We start from the raw sequence: 16,527 nt of genomic DNA, 5'->3' as shown, positions 1-16,527 counted from the left end.
CATTGGATGGACATTAATACAAATTGAAAACACCACATAGGTACAATAAAATGTCCATATACTTGTCAAACATTGTCTGAATAACAGGGATAAGTTCTACAAGGCAGTTAAGTCAGACTTCCAAGGTCCACTCAAAAACATTAGGTTCCTATTTGTTAGTTCTCCTGTGTTTCAACAATACAAACACATTATAAACAATAGAAATGTATACAATATAAATGTAAACATCAAGTCTTCCTTCCTTCTTCCTCAAACATTGAAAAAAAGTCTCTAAAAAATACCTCCTAAATAGCCTCCTAAATCCAAATGGTTTCCAGAATCAGAAAGGAAATTCAGTAGGCAATATTGTCCATCTCTAGAATGGTGACAGTGAAAAACTCTGCATTTTCTTCTAACAAGTTTCTTGCTAGAGCCACATTCATATTAGTTAGGTAAATGTACAAGGCATAAAATAAACCCAGACAGGAATACTCATCTATAAATGTGTACCCAAAACCTCTACTTTCAGACAATCCATTTGAAAATTATTACAATCCAGCAGTTAATGTAAATGCACAAAACTGCCAAAAAGATCACTTACAACTCTGAGAAGAATGTAAATGATCTTGAAACAGTACTGTAGTACCAGCAGAGAGGAAAACAGAGACCACTTTACTCACACTACCACAGATGAATGGATTTCTTTACTGTTTAGTCAAATCTAATGAAGAGAAAAAGGCAGAGACAGAGGAATAGATTTTCCAATATTATGAAAATACTCATTCCTCTCAACTCACAGGGTAAATGTGCTGGCAAACACATCCTAAAAGTTGATACAAAAAGCCTTTCTCTTTTAAATGCTCTATCACTGGGCTACATTGACTTATCTTTGTAACAGCCAGTAACCTGCAAATAACTATTTAAGGTGTTATCTTAGCACATTGCAACATCCTGAGCAGGCCATTTGGTCTGTAAGCTACAACCATGAGGATCCAACTTAGATTATCCTACCATGGTATCCTATCTGAGCCTTACAGCTGTGTTCCACTGCCTGAAGTAGGTAAATGTGTACTTGAGCCACGAGCATGCATAGGACATCAGTGGCTCTGATTGCAGGGGGGACACACCAAAACCCAAGAGCTGTCACTTCAGCAGTGGCTGGAAGTGCCCAAGGCCAGGTTGGATGGGGGTCTGAGCAACCTGGTCTAGTGGAAGGTATCCCTACAAGGGGGTTGGAATGGGAAGAGCCTTAAGATACTTTCCAACAGAAACCATCCTGTGATTTTATGATTAATTCTATTATTAGGTTTGGTCTTAAAAAGGAGAACAGTTCAAACTACTAGCCTGACAAAAGAAAAAATAAATTTTTTCAATAACATTTTCCTCTGTATTTCAGAGGAATATGATATTTCTTTCTGCAGCTTTTATCACTTAAAAGTTTCCAACCTAGGCTGTTATTTTAACAGCCTAAGAAAAGTCGTATCCTACAGTTTGAACTCATCATATGACTTCAGGTTCAGCTCTAAAAGAAGCAGCTTAATTACAAAATGACAATAGTTAGCATGGATTTACCGGACATTTCAGAAGATAAAATTTTAAAATTAAGATGTCTAAATTAAGATTTATTTGCTGCTTTGCTCTTCTCAGCTTTCCTACATTCTAACAGACCATTGAGACAATGTAAAGTATCAAACTTGTATTTTCTCCATAATATTTTCATTTATTTATCCTGACAAGCTTTTTTTGGGAGGTATAATGATAGCCTTAGATGAGATTCCCACACAAACATTTAGAATAATAAAGCCAAATATGTTATTGCAATAATACATTGACTATATTAGCAAAAACATGGAAGATAATACTGGTGCAAATAATCCCAAGGGAAAAAAAAATCTGCAGACCAGGACAAATTACTGGACACTCATGGATTTCCCAGTTTTTCAATGTGCTACTTTCATTTTCTGTGGATTCAAAGCTTGCACAACTTGGGCAGTGAGTCAGACCTTCAGTAAAAACACGCTCAATCATTACAGACATCCTGAGGTCACTTGAAAAAGCCTCATAAGAAAAAACAAACCAAGAAAGAGGATCTGTGTGGAAGAGGTATTGTTGTGACAAAGAAAAAGATGCAAGATCAACTGGTGTTCTGAAGGCATGAGGTAAGAAATCAATGCTTGAAATCATCTGTTTTCATAAATAGGTAATAAGCAACCCAACAGAAAGGTACAAGATGAAATAGAACATATTTTTAGCTGATTATAACAAAGATTCAGCACAACTGCACAGATACCATTCAGAGACTTCATCAACTCTGACTTAATTGTACAGAAAAAAAAAATCCATCCAGGCTTGCTGGGTGGGTGGAGCAGGATGAAGAGTTTTCTTTTAGCCCAAGAAGTCAAGGAGTCCAGTAAATAAGGGGATTTCCTAACTGGTTTAATAAAAAATCAGGTTACAGGAACTGAAAAAGAATTTCAGAAGAATACTTTGTGGGATGGGAAGGAATGCATGAAGTAAAGCTTATGCTTAATGTGTGTTAAAAATTTCAAGTCATATGGTGAAATCTCATCCCTGAAGATGAAATGTTTGGAGTAAAATGACAAAAGTCATTCAGAAGTCTGGATTAAGATGGAAATCATGCTTTTTTTGCAAGCACAACAGAGGATACAGAAAGCTCTCCTCAAATATGACTGAAATCTGGCTTGAACCACCTCTGAAAAAACCCACACCACCAAACTCAAATTATGCATACTTAGAATTGGGAGATTCCCATGACATTCTAAACAAATTTTAATAATTGAAGACCTGAACACCGTAATAAACTGGACAATGGTTAGCAGTGCACTGAGGCACACACACAACACAAGTCAGAATGTATTAGCAAAACCAAAAGAAGTATGATAGTAACATTTGAAAGATTTCTTTCTCTGTTTATGAAATGCAAGGATGACAGAGCTGGTCAGTACAAAATAAAAAATTAAAAAGGTTATAATTCTGCATTTATGTGGCCTGGACGAACATCTTTATCCTGAGCAATGCACTTTATCCCCATAGTACAGGCAAGGTAGACACTGTAAGGTTCCTACAGTAATTTCTGCCAAACTACAATGCTGCATTAGCAGCCTTTTTAATTAAATATCAATTTTTAGTTAAAGAATAAGGTGGGTGGCATAGTTAAAAATATTCTGTAGCTTGTCAAAGGGCAAGAGTGCATCTTCATTAAAAAACTCTTTTCATAATACACATCCAGAATCAATAGTGTGCAATCTGAGTTGTTTATCAGGAATTTATACAGTGAAGAGGCTTTTTTTTTGTTTTTAAATTTGGATAAAAAAACCATAAAAATGTATATTGATAGTAGGCAATGGAGTTCAAGTTTGTCATATCCACCAGGAAAAATATTCAAGGGTAGAACAGACTTGAGGTACAAACAACAGTCCAAATAGAGCCCAAGATAATTTTAATGAACCAGAGTACTAATGGTGGATAGGGAAAAAATCCATTCTTTAAGTGCATGAGATGAAGAAAACTTACACTTCAAATGTAGGGGAAAAAAGAACCCTTGCTAGTTAACATATTTTTGAACCCCAAATAATAAGAAAACAGAAGCTTCAGATCTCCACCTAACCCCCTTCTTAAGTCTAAAATATGAAAAATTGATGTAGAACAGCTTTCCACATGTTAAAGTACAATACTATTTTTCAAGTACAGCTTTTCAAAAATGAAACTTTTCTCCATTTATAAGGGTCACAGTTTTCTTTGCTCTGGAAGTGGCCACATACATGCCAATATCTCAGTATGTAAGAAAGTGTTCCTGGACATGTTTTAAGTAACTCAATAGTGGCATTCTGTGACATTACACAGTGCAAAAGCTATGCAACTGGTGCATATGGAAACTACGACGCCAGGAAATGAATCAAGGTACAAGGACTTTAATAGAAGCTGAACAGAAGCTAAATCTGTTACAAGCTTTTGCTCTGTATCAGCCAGCACAGCCCTCAAAGGGAAGTTTAAGTGCACACTCGGGCCTCATTGTGCTGGTTTCAGTATACAGAGCCAGAGGTTTAAATAGCATCAACTCAAAAAGAGCTTAAGTAAACTGCAATATGCCTTTTACACCGGCACAGAACTTCACCCACTGTGGTTAAACTCTCCTCACATCACTGTAAAGATCCAGTCCTTTCACCACAGACCCGTGGCAACACTGAATCCCTGCTGGTAACAAATCTACAGCGCTGCAACTATTGCTCTCCTAACTGGATGTTCAGGAGCCAGCTTGGATCTTCTACTGAACGGGAATTCCAAACTTCCAGTGGGAAAGTACTATTTCCACAGAATTTCATCTCAGACAACTACTCAGAAATTTGTACTGGACACCAAGCCCTCAAGCATCTTCCAGCCTGAAGCTCCTCCTTGCTCCCTCAAACATTCTCTAACTTACCTTGGGGAGAATTTTGCTATTATGGGTCAGGTGAAAGTTACTGTAACCTTTTCCTCAAAGGAATCATGAATCGTTCCATTAAGTTATCAGTCCAGAACCCAAGGAGAGTCATTTCTGACACTCAAAGACTTCACAAGGATTAACAACTGGAGCCAAAACCTGGTATCAATAAACTGCCTGAGAGGCCTCAAACCATCAGGATGTACATTCAGTCATAGGTCAAATCACTTTGTGAAACCAAACACTCCTACAACTTCGTTTCATTTCTCACATCATTAATACAGTCACAAGTTTTTATTTTGCTGATTATCCAATTTCTTGAACTTATGGATGCCAAGCTACTGAAAAAACTCAGGAAAAGTATTCCCATAAGAACTATGGCTTATCTATAAGAAGCACAGTTTATCTTTCTGTTTCAAGAGAAGTTAAGCTATCAAAAGAAAGATTTTTTACTATTATTTTTCATTTATAAACAAACTCTATTGGTATTTAAGAAAACGTCTATTAGAAATAACAAGCTAATATTTTATTTTGAACTATGACCATAACCATATTTAAAGTATAACCATAAAATACAGAAACTTGATTATAGGCTCTTAAAATTAGACTAAGTCTACAAAACTGGTTGATTTTATCTATGGTAAAATAGCTGTTAGCTTTAGCAGAAAAAACACTGGAAGCTTTCTCCTCCTGCATGCCTTTTTGCAGTCTAGTAAAAGAAAAGTAGCTGCATAACACAAACAGATGTGAAGTGTAAACAGAATGATACTGCATTTCACCATGTTCTTGAAGGATCAATAATCCTGATAGACAAACTGCATTTAATGAAAAGAAATTCAGGGAAGTAAACTGCTCATTTTTACAAGAACTTAGAAAACTAAATCAATATGCTAAGGGACTAATTGGAACAAGGTAGCTTTAATAATGTGGTCAAATATCCTGTAAAACCTAGGCTGAAGTCTGCACGGTAGAGATTGAGAAATCTTTGTTTTACTGCTCTACAGCGTGTTCCACACCCTTTTCCTATACTGACAGATCAGGAAACACAATTACTGATTTTGTTGACAAAATCTTGCCAAACTACAAGGGTGACAATTCTTAATTAAATCTAAGAAGAAATTAATAATAAATATTCTTATTTGGCTACATGTCTACTCAAATCTAATGCTCAAGATCTTGATTTAGTTTTACTTACAGACAGGTTGAGTGCTTCAAAAGCCTTTCTCAAACAACTCACTTTGTTCAGTCTTCCAAATACTTTTTCAGATTTTTCCTGATCTCTCTGGATTTTTTTTCCACAAATCCTGCAATACAGGTATGTATTTTAACATTTCCTATCTTGTTTTCCATCAACACATACAGACTGAGATATTTTCATTCTTTTGCTCCTACACACTGCTTGCAAGCAATGCCTGTAAGACCTCCACAACCCCTGCTTCAAACTGGTGCCTTATTTGGACTGCTTGCCCACTTGTTTTTTTAAGCATCTTTTTGCAAGCCAAGGAATAGCCATTCATTTTCCCGCCCCTCCTTATGCCAAAATCATCCTTAAATGTACTATAGGTCTACCATTAGCCAAAAGCATTTTTGTCAGCATTGTGAGAGTGTCTCAAAAGCTGAGATACTGGAGGGTTTTGGAGGTGTGCCTTGATTATTTTGTGTGTGCCCCTGTGAAATAAGTAGGGAAGTTTGTATCCACATACAGTGTATTAGAACCTCCAGAGAGCATTGCTGCAAGCTCCTTTATCTTTACAGCAGGAGTTTGCCAAATAGGTGTGAAAATTCCTATGTCAAGAATATTTCATGTATTTCCTAGGTATGAAATACAAATACATCTGTCTGTCTGCTTAGTTTGTCTATTTTTTTTTTTTTTTCAGGGAGAAAGCTCCTCTGCCAGGAGGCTCAGAAATTCCCTGATCAAGTTAAAAACCCTAAAACCCAAACAAACACACAGGAAAATAACACTCTCTACTCCTTCTAGGGAAAGGGGGCCCATTTTTAGGTACAGCTCATACTAAACACAAGACAGTAAGAAAACTCAACCCGAGAATCTGAAGATGATGAATACGTTGTTGCTGCTGTCTGAGGAATGCTTCTAGACATACTCTATGCTTCCTGTATTTATTGCTATTTTAATTATTAAAACAAGCTTTAATTACTTCAAGACAGAAATAGGCAATTCAAATATAGGGAGAAACTAAGAAAAAGGTAATGAATTGGAATGCTTGATAAAGAGGTGTAGAGGTGCAGCATGAAACTTTCTTGAGCAACTTGGAGCTGGTATTTTCACTCTTCTAAATCTACAATATAGAAAATTAAGTGATTGGACAAACTGTACTTGAACAGAGCCTATCAAGAAAGACTCGCAGAAATTACTTATAGCTTGTTAGGAGGTAGATTATCTGTTCAAGAATTTTTATTATGAATACTATACCAATTTTCAAATTCACTGGATGAAGTAGTTATGTATATTTTTAACTCATGTATACTATGCAGACAAGGTTTATGTGTCTAAGAAATGTTTCAGATAGACCATCTTCAATCAAAACACATTTTATGCTTCATTTTAAGAAAAAGAAGCTCAAAATAGAAGAGAAAATACAAGTTTAGTTATGTGGGTCCATAAATACTCGAAATTGTCTTCCAGGTATATTACATGCATTCTGCAGAGTTCAAAAAGTGCATTGAAGCTCCATTGAACAGTAATAGCTCTCTGCAGAAAAGCAACAAACAAAGAGAAAGGGTGAGAACTGGAAAAATAAAAACCAGAGAGGTGAGGGATAAGACACAGCATTCAAACTCAAGAGAACTTCTGCCCAAGGGAATTTATGCAGATACAGAAGATTCTTACTGCTAAAGAGGTAAAAATGTGTTAATCCACTCTGGTCACACATTTTGCAGACAAGAGGGCTATGACACAATGTAGTAAAATCCAAGTGTTCAGTATCTTCCAATGGTCAACAAACACCCAGTTCACAAAATATAGTCTTGAGCAGGAATGGTAATTCACTGTAGCTTGTACCTTTTATGAAAACTTAGAATTATAAAATCTCTTACGATGGCAAAGGTACTTGAGATCATAGAGTCCAAGAGTTTACATGGCTTTTAAATACCTCCAGAGATGCTGACTCAACCCTGGGCAGCCTGTTCCAAAGCCTGACAACCCTTCTGGTGAAGGGATTTTCCCTAGCATGAGATCTACTACTTGATTAGCAGCCATCTGAGAATGCTTTGCTAGGACCTCAATTCAGGTTAAATAAAAAGCTGCACCAGTCACGGTGCACATAGGAAGGGAGGAACACAGCTTTAACAGGCAATGGGAAACCAGCAGCAACAGACTCTATTGCCTAATCTAACAAGAGTGAAAAAGAAAGGTTTTAGTTGTAAAACTATTCTAGGGGAACATAACCACAAGGAATAAATTTTATGTCAAAAATTATATATAAAGAAATGTAACAAATTACATGACCCGTGAGCAACAACCAATAAAAGTAAAATCAGGTTCAGCCTGCTACTTGTAATCTGGGGAAATGCCTTTGTCTAAAGGACAAGGTCAAAAGAGGTGGTTGGTTGCTTTCAAAGATTACAGGATTTTATCAGGATGTAAATATGAGTAAGACAAATGTCAGCAGGTTAGACTAATGATCAAGGTTAAACAGTTTGGAATGCCTGTGGGATATATGAAAAAATACAGTTAGCTAAGAGGAATAAGAGGTCCTTGTGAGACTCAAAGGGCCACGATCACAGGATTCTTAACTCATACAAACCATAAATAATAAATCAAATGAATCACAGCATTGACTTAAGCTTTCCTTGTGAAAAGGACTTTGCTATTTAGAGTACTGTAAGAGGGAATCCCCGTCCCCCAAACTATTTCCTCTTTGTACTTTCACTGCAGTGTCTCCCTAGTACACAAGCTGCCACACCTGTATGAAAATGCCATCTCTTTAGCAGAAGTTTCTCAAGGGACCTGCATCCTTGCCTGAGTGCATACGCAGACCTTGGGCTTGAAGGATTGACCTGATTAAAGCAGACAAGACTTCTCCTTGTGGGAAGGTAAGAACAAAACCCCACAAATTCATCTCAAGACAGCTGAACTATTCCAGTTCGAGTAAAAGAATAAGGCTATCTGCTCTGACAAAAGTCTGCATTGCCACAGAAAGCCACTGCCTCACAGCTGGGAGGCCGTGTTAGCACCTGTGTTGTCAATTCTTCATCATTATGGTGGCTCCTCCTCAGATGACATCCAATTTAGACGGCCTATGTCATTAAACAAAACCCTCCACTGAACTAGTCTAAGTTGGTACAAAACTCTACTCACCCCCTCTTTGTAGGCATAAATTACTTATCAACTCACCAGAACAAGCAAGAAATAGTAAAAAAAAATAGGGTCAAAAGCAGTGGAAATCAAGCCACTACCAAAACATGGTCTGAATGAGATTTATTCCTCAGAGAAATTATACTTCATTACATTATAGGTCTGGGCTCTTCAGGAAATGAAAGTTAAATAGATAAGGAAACCTTCAAAACTTCAATAGTCTATGCCAATAATAGGAGGCTTATAGAGGAAAACAAGAGGGTTTTGAGTGTGCAGGCATACAGAGGGTTGCAAACACAAAATTCCACTTTTTCTTCTGAAGAAGAACAAAAGATTTGTTAGGTTTTGGTGTTCTGGTTTTGGTTTTATTTTTTTAAGTTCATGCATGTATGTGGTACATGAAATACAGAGATGCACAAATATTAATTTGGCAAAAGTAGAGAGGAATAAAGAATGACCTTATTCCACTCCAAACAGTTTAGAATTATTTTGAAATTGAAGATGCAGTAATAGCAAAACTGCTTGATTCCTGAAAGAGTTTCCACTCATCAGATTCCCAGCTGATTAGCACTGTGCAGTGTGTTCATTTCCTTAGCAGATGCTTCCGATGTTTTTCACCAAGAATTGCTGCTGGAGTACCCCGGTTCCAAAACAGACTAAGCAGAAGAGTTCTGCAGACACTTTGGGAACTATGTGATGTAAGTGAAAATACTATCAGAACCTGGCACTTTGATATTCATCAGTGTATTTCTTTCCACATCTACTTAAGAGACCGAGCAAACATGAAGTCAATCTGTTGGCAAATTAACAATAATGTTTGCCACTGGATCTCCCTTGAGACTACTCTTCCTAACAAAAAACCTGAACTAATTCTCCCATTCTCTCATAAAACACTAAGTCTCCTTTATATCTCAATCTTCTCAAAACATGAACACTGCATTCACATAACCCTTCAAAACACCTACCACATAGCTAATAATCAAGTTACAATACCTGCTAGGGGCAGTTAATGTCAATGACTCCTGAAGTTCTATTAAAATTTTGGAGCCAAGATGAGGAATGAAACTGCATGCTAAGCTATTTTATCCAACAGAAGCAAAAGCAGAGTGAACTTGTTAGATGATGGCAGCATACAACGCCAAAAACATAACCCAGCAAAGGAAATTAAAAAAAAAACTTCAAACTTGAAGGGAAAGGAGTGGTGCTAATAAAATCCCACATATTATCTGAAGCATAGAAATTAACAATACAAAGCTTTCTTTCTTCTTCTTCTTTTTTTTTTTTTTTTTTTTTGTTATACAAGGGAACAGAAGGGAATCTGGTTGGAGGGAGATGACTTAAAACTGGAGAGCAATTGTCTTTATTCTAAGTCATTTTAAGAATTCAGAACACTTCATTATTTTGCCAGATTCTATTTCATGAAGCAGATTAAGGATTTTACATGATTTGCACCCAGTGTTGCTGGCTGCTTCCCAAGTTTTAGGCAGTCTAGTTTGGGGAGCTTAGACAACCTGATCTTCTTATATTCAGCATTCAGTCACTTTGTCTTTCAGCATCTTTTCAACCCAGGCTGTATAAGCTGCCTTCCTCCGGGACAGCAAGATGGATTTATCATGCAGAAAAGAGGAAGCATATGTTCTTATTTAATCCTTATTCTGTTCGTACAAAATAAATCCATATTCTACATAAGTGCAACAGAAAACAGCCTGCATATGTTAAATCATGAAGAATAGACATTTCTTTCAGTAAACATACTGTTCCACGGGCCATTTTAAGAGTAAACTACTCCCTACATTCACCTCAGGTATAGAACAGAAAGCAGAAGTGAACATACCTTGTATGCAATAAAACCACCAGAAAAAAAGGTTTTTCCCCTACTCTTAGGCTTGGTACAACCAGCAGCAATTATGTGAACCGTGGGTGCTGCAGTAAGCAGAGTTTCTCATGAAGCACAGTCAGAGTCATTAGACAGAGATCAAGAAGGAAAAAGGTAAATCACCCATTCAGACTAAATTGAACTTCGTGTCCCCAGGCAAAATGGTTTCAATAATACAGAAACCAAGAACTAACCAGTTCCTCTGTTTTTGAAAGCTTTTTACGAAATGGCAAAACTATTCTGAAAGAACTGAGATCATCACCTCATTGATTTGGGAGCAAAGACATCCCCCCAGCCTGGAAACAACTCGATGTCCTCCTGAGGACAAAGATTAGCAGATGAGTACCAGCGACTCCCTCCATCCTGCTTGCATTTTCTACACACAAAGCTGTTTGCTGAGATAAAGCACTTGCACAGCACTAAGTCAAAATTCATTCCTGTATTTAGGATTATGAGTCATGCTGTTGAAAAAGCCATCATACTATTTCATCGGGACAAGGCGACAGAGCTTTTTAGACAAATAAGACTGTATAATAACATGAATCTCAAGAGTGAGCCTTCATTTAAAGAGTGTTCTATTCTTGCTGCAGTTATCCAGAGAGATTGACAAGATCTAGTACAAGAATTGAGAATTCATTTTCTCAGGTTTGCTGACCCCAATGCCAGAAAGAAAAATATGTTCTCAAAAGATGAGACTGATATTGTAGCATATCTGGTAAAGATGGAATCTACAGACCCTGGACACTGGGGAAAGCCTCTACCAAGGTTTACTTCCTCAAAACTGAGTGACATATATTTTCTCCTGAATATGCTAAAAAGTAACTTTGCTTCAAACAGTTGCTGAAACTCAAAGGAAACAATGTAATACTTGTTCAATATAGGTCCGCACACCTATGCAATCACATCAGGTCAGTCACTGCTTTTGACAGAGAGAAATCCTTGCGATCAAACCACAAGGTGATGTTGATGTGTAAGAAACACCGAAGCTGGCAAATAAAAAGCACTGTTTTTTCCAATCCAAACCTCAATGCATCTCCGGCAAAAAAAAAAAAAAAAAAAAAAAAAAAAAAAAAAAAAGTAGTAGATATGGCAGCCCAAGGCACATTTGGCACCGAGATGACAGCTTTCAGGAACCTTTTTCTCAAATTCTCTTCCTAGAGGTTTACAAAGCATTGGAGAGGGAACAAAACCCGCAAACCGTGTGGAACAGATAGCTTGTAAATGGCATCGTAAGAGGGAGATTTCAACAGACTCTCGCCCGAGATTCATCCTCCCACCCGCGGCACCGCCACCCGCGCTCGGTGAAACCTCCCCGCGCCGCTCCGTGCGCCCGGGGCCGCCCCCTCCCCCGCAGCCACCGCCCGGCCCGGCCGGCCCGGGGGGCCCCGCCGCTCCCCCCGCCGCGGAAGGTCGTTCCGCAAGGTGACGGGGGCGGCCGGGCCGCGGCCAGGACGGGCCCCGCCGCTCCGGGGCGGCCGCTCGGTGCTCCCTCCATCCCCGCATCCCTCCCGCTCCGCGCCCGCCGCCGCGCCCGGGCGGGCGGGGGCGATGCCTCCCGGGCCAGAGGAGGGTGTCGGCGGGCGCCCGCCCCGCTCGGCTGCAGCGACCCCCGCAGCAGGGCTGGGTGCGGCGGCGGCGCCCCGCCGGCCCCGCAGCCCGGTGCCGCCTCACCTGTCCGGGCAGCGCGCAGGTCCCCGCGCCGGGCGGAGCGCGGCGCAGCGCCCATGGCCGAGCGCGGGCGGAGGCGCGGCCGCGCCGCCGGGGGGACGGGCCAGGCGGGGGCGGGCGGCGCCGGGGAGCGTCTGCAAAGTGCCGGCCGCGCACGGGGGCGCAGCGCGGCGCGGCGCAGCGCGGCGGGGCGGCCGGAGGGAGGAGGGAGGGGCGGGGGAGCGCGCGCGGCCGGAAGCGCCTGTGACAGGGCGAGGCAGAACGAGGGAGCGTCTGCAAAGTGCGTGCCCGGGCGCGGAGCGCGCAGGGGCGGGCGTGAGGGGGAACCGCCCGGGCGCGGCCACGGCCGCGGGTGCGGGCACAGGCCACGGGTACCAGGCACTGGGCATTAGGCGCTGGGCACGGTCACAGCCGCCGCCCGCCGTGGTGAGTGTGCGAAGGCGACTCCCGGCCTCCGCCTCCCCGGGCTTGTACCCCTCCTGTGAGGGCTTCTCTCGGCAAACCCGTCAGGCCGGGCGCGGATCCCGCCGCTGGCAGCAGCGCGGCTTTGCCCGCACTAAGCGGGCCCGTTACAGCAGCCAACACGTTTCCTAAATATTAGAAACAGGTACTTGTGGCAGTTCATCCGCTTAGGCTGTCTTTGAAACAAGCTCTACGCTCTACCTGAAGTTCGCTTCTGAGAGCCATTAGCGCAGAGGAAGCTGGTGCATTTTTGCAATGAGGAGATGAGTGTGTTTGTAGTGGCGAGACAGTCTCTAGTTTTGCTCGGCTTCAGAATGCTCTGTTTCCCCCACCAGTCTTCCTAAGAGCTCATAGAGGCTGGGTGACATCTCGTGGCCACTCCTGCTCTTCTGTATGGATCCAGCCTTCTTTCATAAGGACAGCATAAAGTAAAAAACTGTTTCTGGTTACCTCCACAGCCCAATATAAATTAAAGAAACATAGGTGTAGGTCATAATAAGATGCAGAACTCTGATCAATATCTGTTGCAATATTCATCACGTGCCTTGAATCATCAGAAAATGGTTCCAAAATATTTTTAAAAAAAAATCAAGTAAAGGGGAATGGTTTTGGTGACGATGGACAAAAATCCCTGCTGGTGTTTTGTGCCATTCTTCTGGGATTTCTCCACACAGGGCAGAAAATGATGATGCTACAATGTGTGCTGAAGGATACTTGTCTGCACCCACAAGCATCTGCAGTAATGCTGGGCACTTTGGAGTTTTGCTTTTCACCCAGTCTTGTACTGTGTTCCTGCTTGGAAATGCTCACTGGCAATTAATGATAGGTTAGGGATTTGGGAATTTTATGAGGTGCTGAATGGTCAAAGCCTTGGACATCCCTCTGTGTGAGATGAGGAACTTCTTAACTGATCTGCTATGGTTTGTAGAAAGGGCTCTTGTCACAGGGGAACAAAGCAGGTGAAATAACAGCAACTACAGCACTTTCAGTCTTTTCCATTTACTATGGTTTTAATTTGTATAGCTCATATACACGAGCTGACCTAACATTGCAGTCACTTTTGAGTTTGATATGTTCTTATATATAAATATTATACAACAGTGGTCTCCTAGCAGAGCTCTCACCAAAGGGAACAGTAGCCCTTACTAGCTCACAGTTCTCAAGCTGGATCGTACCAACCAGATTCTCCACCGAGGAACAGGACTTTACACTACATATTCCACAGCATTTGTATCTGACATAGCAAAATGAAAAAAATATGGCAATTATCATAAAATTACAGGCATCTATTAGGGAAGCCAAAACTCCCTCCTCAAGGAGTGTTCCTTGAGAAAGTTTGGATTCTTGGATCACAGCGAGCAAGAGACTGAAAGAAGAGACAATATGATAATATTACACCCCTCACCCACCCCCCACCCCCCCCCATTGAAGTATCAGGACTATTTGAGCTGACCACTAACATGTTTATTCCCCATTTTAGCGTGTGACAAGTAGGCCACCAGTTATTCAGACGTAGCTCTGCCAGGCCTGTCCCACACTGAAAGTTCCACCCATCTGCTTGCTCATTTCATGACCATGGGAAGAGAGTGGGTGGAGGCCCCAGGAGAGGCTGATTAGGACCATTAATGCCTCTTATTGCAATCAGGGCCCTGGTGCTGGGATCTCATCTTGCCTGTTTGCAATTCCCCAGGACTCCATATACTGATCCCCTCACCCTTGGTGCAAGGAGGAAATCACTGCAGAAGTAATTAAAGTGATTAAAGATGATGGTTGATGCATCTGTTGATTGTGTGAAATCCCCTAAACATTGTATAAGGCTGGGGCTGTGCATCTCGGCTGTACTTGTTGCTAATGGAGAAGTTTTGGGTTGCTGTGAGGCCAGTGATATTAATGAGGGAAACAATTATATTCTGGTAGAGACATTCAATGTATCACCTATTGATACTGTTTTCCTGCTTGATTTTTTGTCCAAAACTTGGAGGTACAGCTCTGCCCTGAGTGGATGACAAAAACTCCTTGGTGTGATTGAGTGCCAGTCACAGCTTTGAAGTACTAAGGCAGATGAGGTGCAGAAATCTCAGCTGTACTAACTTCTGCTTGCTCGCTGTGCTCTCAGCATAAGGGGACAGCAGCAATCCTTGGAAGACATCGAATACAGCTGGGAATGTCTGTGTTGTAGGACCAATTCTTTGGCACTTCTCTGTACTGAATTTTGGAGAATTCTGATTATGGACCAGCAATGGTTGATAACATGAAATCACAGCAATCACCAGTGCTAACTCCAGAATTGCTTAATGTCACCTTTAAAGTAGCATACTTGTTGAATTTTCCATCTCCATTTGTTCAAATAATAAATGACTGTAAGGTGGAGAAACGTGACTAGAACATAGAAGAACTCTGTGATTATTCACAGGCAATACCTCCATAAACCTTTCCCCAGGGAAGTACGTGTCAGAGGTGTTCCCTTTTGACTTGTAACACTGTATAACAAAATTACAGTACACACATAAAATATGGTTTGCCTTTCATAATAGTAAAATCTCTTGTGATGAATTATATATTATTATTAGAGAATATAGATAGAGAAAATATTATAGATACAGAAATCTCTTTCTTGTGAGGGGGACTACATGCAGCATTCCTGCCTTTGTTGTGATTCTGTGCCAGTTCGGACAAATTTGGAGGAAAATATCCTGATAGAAGGCAGGTTACAGCCATCCCTCCCCCACCAGGTTCGGGAAAAAAAATTTCCTCAGAGGAAAGTGAAAGAGATAAAAACTGTTTATTTAACAAGCACACAGGAAAAGGATAATAATGCTAAATAATAGAACCTCTCACTTTGGAGAGAACCTGGGAAAATTCAGAGTCCTGTAGGTGTAATCTCTCTCTCTTCCTCCTTGGAGCTGGGTCGTGGGCCCACCTCCAGGGCTTTGGTAGAAAAATTCTCCTGATGTGTTCTGACGTTGAAACAGTTCAGAAGAGAAGAAGGGAAAAACCGAAGTCCCAGGAAAACAAAGTTCAACTCTCCATCTCCCTCTGGAGAAAAGGAGCCAGAAGCTGGCTGAGAAGCAAGCAGGGTGCTTGCCCCGCTCTTGCTGCCACAGCAGAAGCAGAGGAGTGTGTATGTGTGTCCTTGAACAACTGCTTTGAAAAGTTTGCTCGGTTTTTTTTCCCTCTCCCCCCTCTCAGGCTCAGTTTAAAGGCACAGAAATGCACAAAGTTAATTCTGGGCATAGGGCAGCGAGAGGGGATACACACCATAAAGTCACGCCAAGACAGATTCATAGCCCCCCTCTTGTGCCAGGTAGAGAGACACGGCGGTACATCACGTTATCCTTGTATCACCACAGCAATAAAGCTCTTGGGATAGGCTCTCGAGAGAATCTGCTTTATAATCTGCACCTCCTTCAAAGCCCTGTTGCCTGGTTTCTGGAAGGACTCCATCCCTTCACGTAGGATTTCTTTCCTTCTATTATAACCCCCCATATGCTCCTCAGAATAAAGGGTTCTTAGCTTTGCAGACACTAAGTGGACTCTTCGGTGGCAGGCTCAGTATTGTATTTTTAATGTTGAACACGACTTCAAAACAACAACAACAACAACAACAACAAGAGAGAAAACCTAGGAAAAAATTAAATTTGAACCAGAGATAAGATAAAAAAGACCTTCCTGAAAAGTATCTTTGTTCATTGCTAAACAAACTAATAATCTCTTGAGGATTCCAAGATAGGCTTTTAAAGCTTTCTGTTTGATGTCTACCTCAGCTTTATTGATGGAAATGAA

At 40.9% G+C, this 16,527-nt stretch overlaps 1 protein-coding gene across 5 annotated transcripts in view; it reads right to left on the bottom strand.

Moving 5' to 3' along the window:
* MGAT5 (alpha-1,6-mannosylglycoprotein 6-beta-N-acetylglucosaminyltransferase) overlaps positions 1-12,370 on the bottom strand; it is a 111,656-nt gene extending 99,286 nt beyond the window's left edge. For 2 of the 5 annotated variants that reach the window (XM_069021209.1, XM_069021213.1), the window contains exons 1-2: positions 12,286-12,370; positions 5,616-5,724 (exon numbers count right to left, since the gene is read on the bottom strand). The gene's annotated coding sequence lies outside the window, so the exon portion shown is untranslated. Of the gene's footprint in view, positions 1-5,615; positions 5,725-11,505; positions 11,605-12,285 lie in introns of those variants that run through there. The other 3 variants (XM_069021212.1, XM_069021211.1, XM_069021214.1) reach the window with 2 other exon arrangements.
* Between the last annotated feature and the right edge of the window lie 4,157 nt (positions 12,371-16,527).

This window comes from Aphelocoma coerulescens, chromosome 7 (genome assembly GCF_041296385.1).
Source record: "Aphelocoma coerulescens isolate FSJ_1873_10779 chromosome 7, UR_Acoe_1.0, whole genome shotgun sequence".
NCBI classification, from domain to species: Eukaryota; Metazoa; Chordata; class Aves; order Passeriformes; family Corvidae; genus Aphelocoma; species Aphelocoma coerulescens.
The sequence above is the reverse complement of the archived record's forward strand: the minus strand, read 5'-3'. Positions and strand labels throughout refer to the sequence as shown.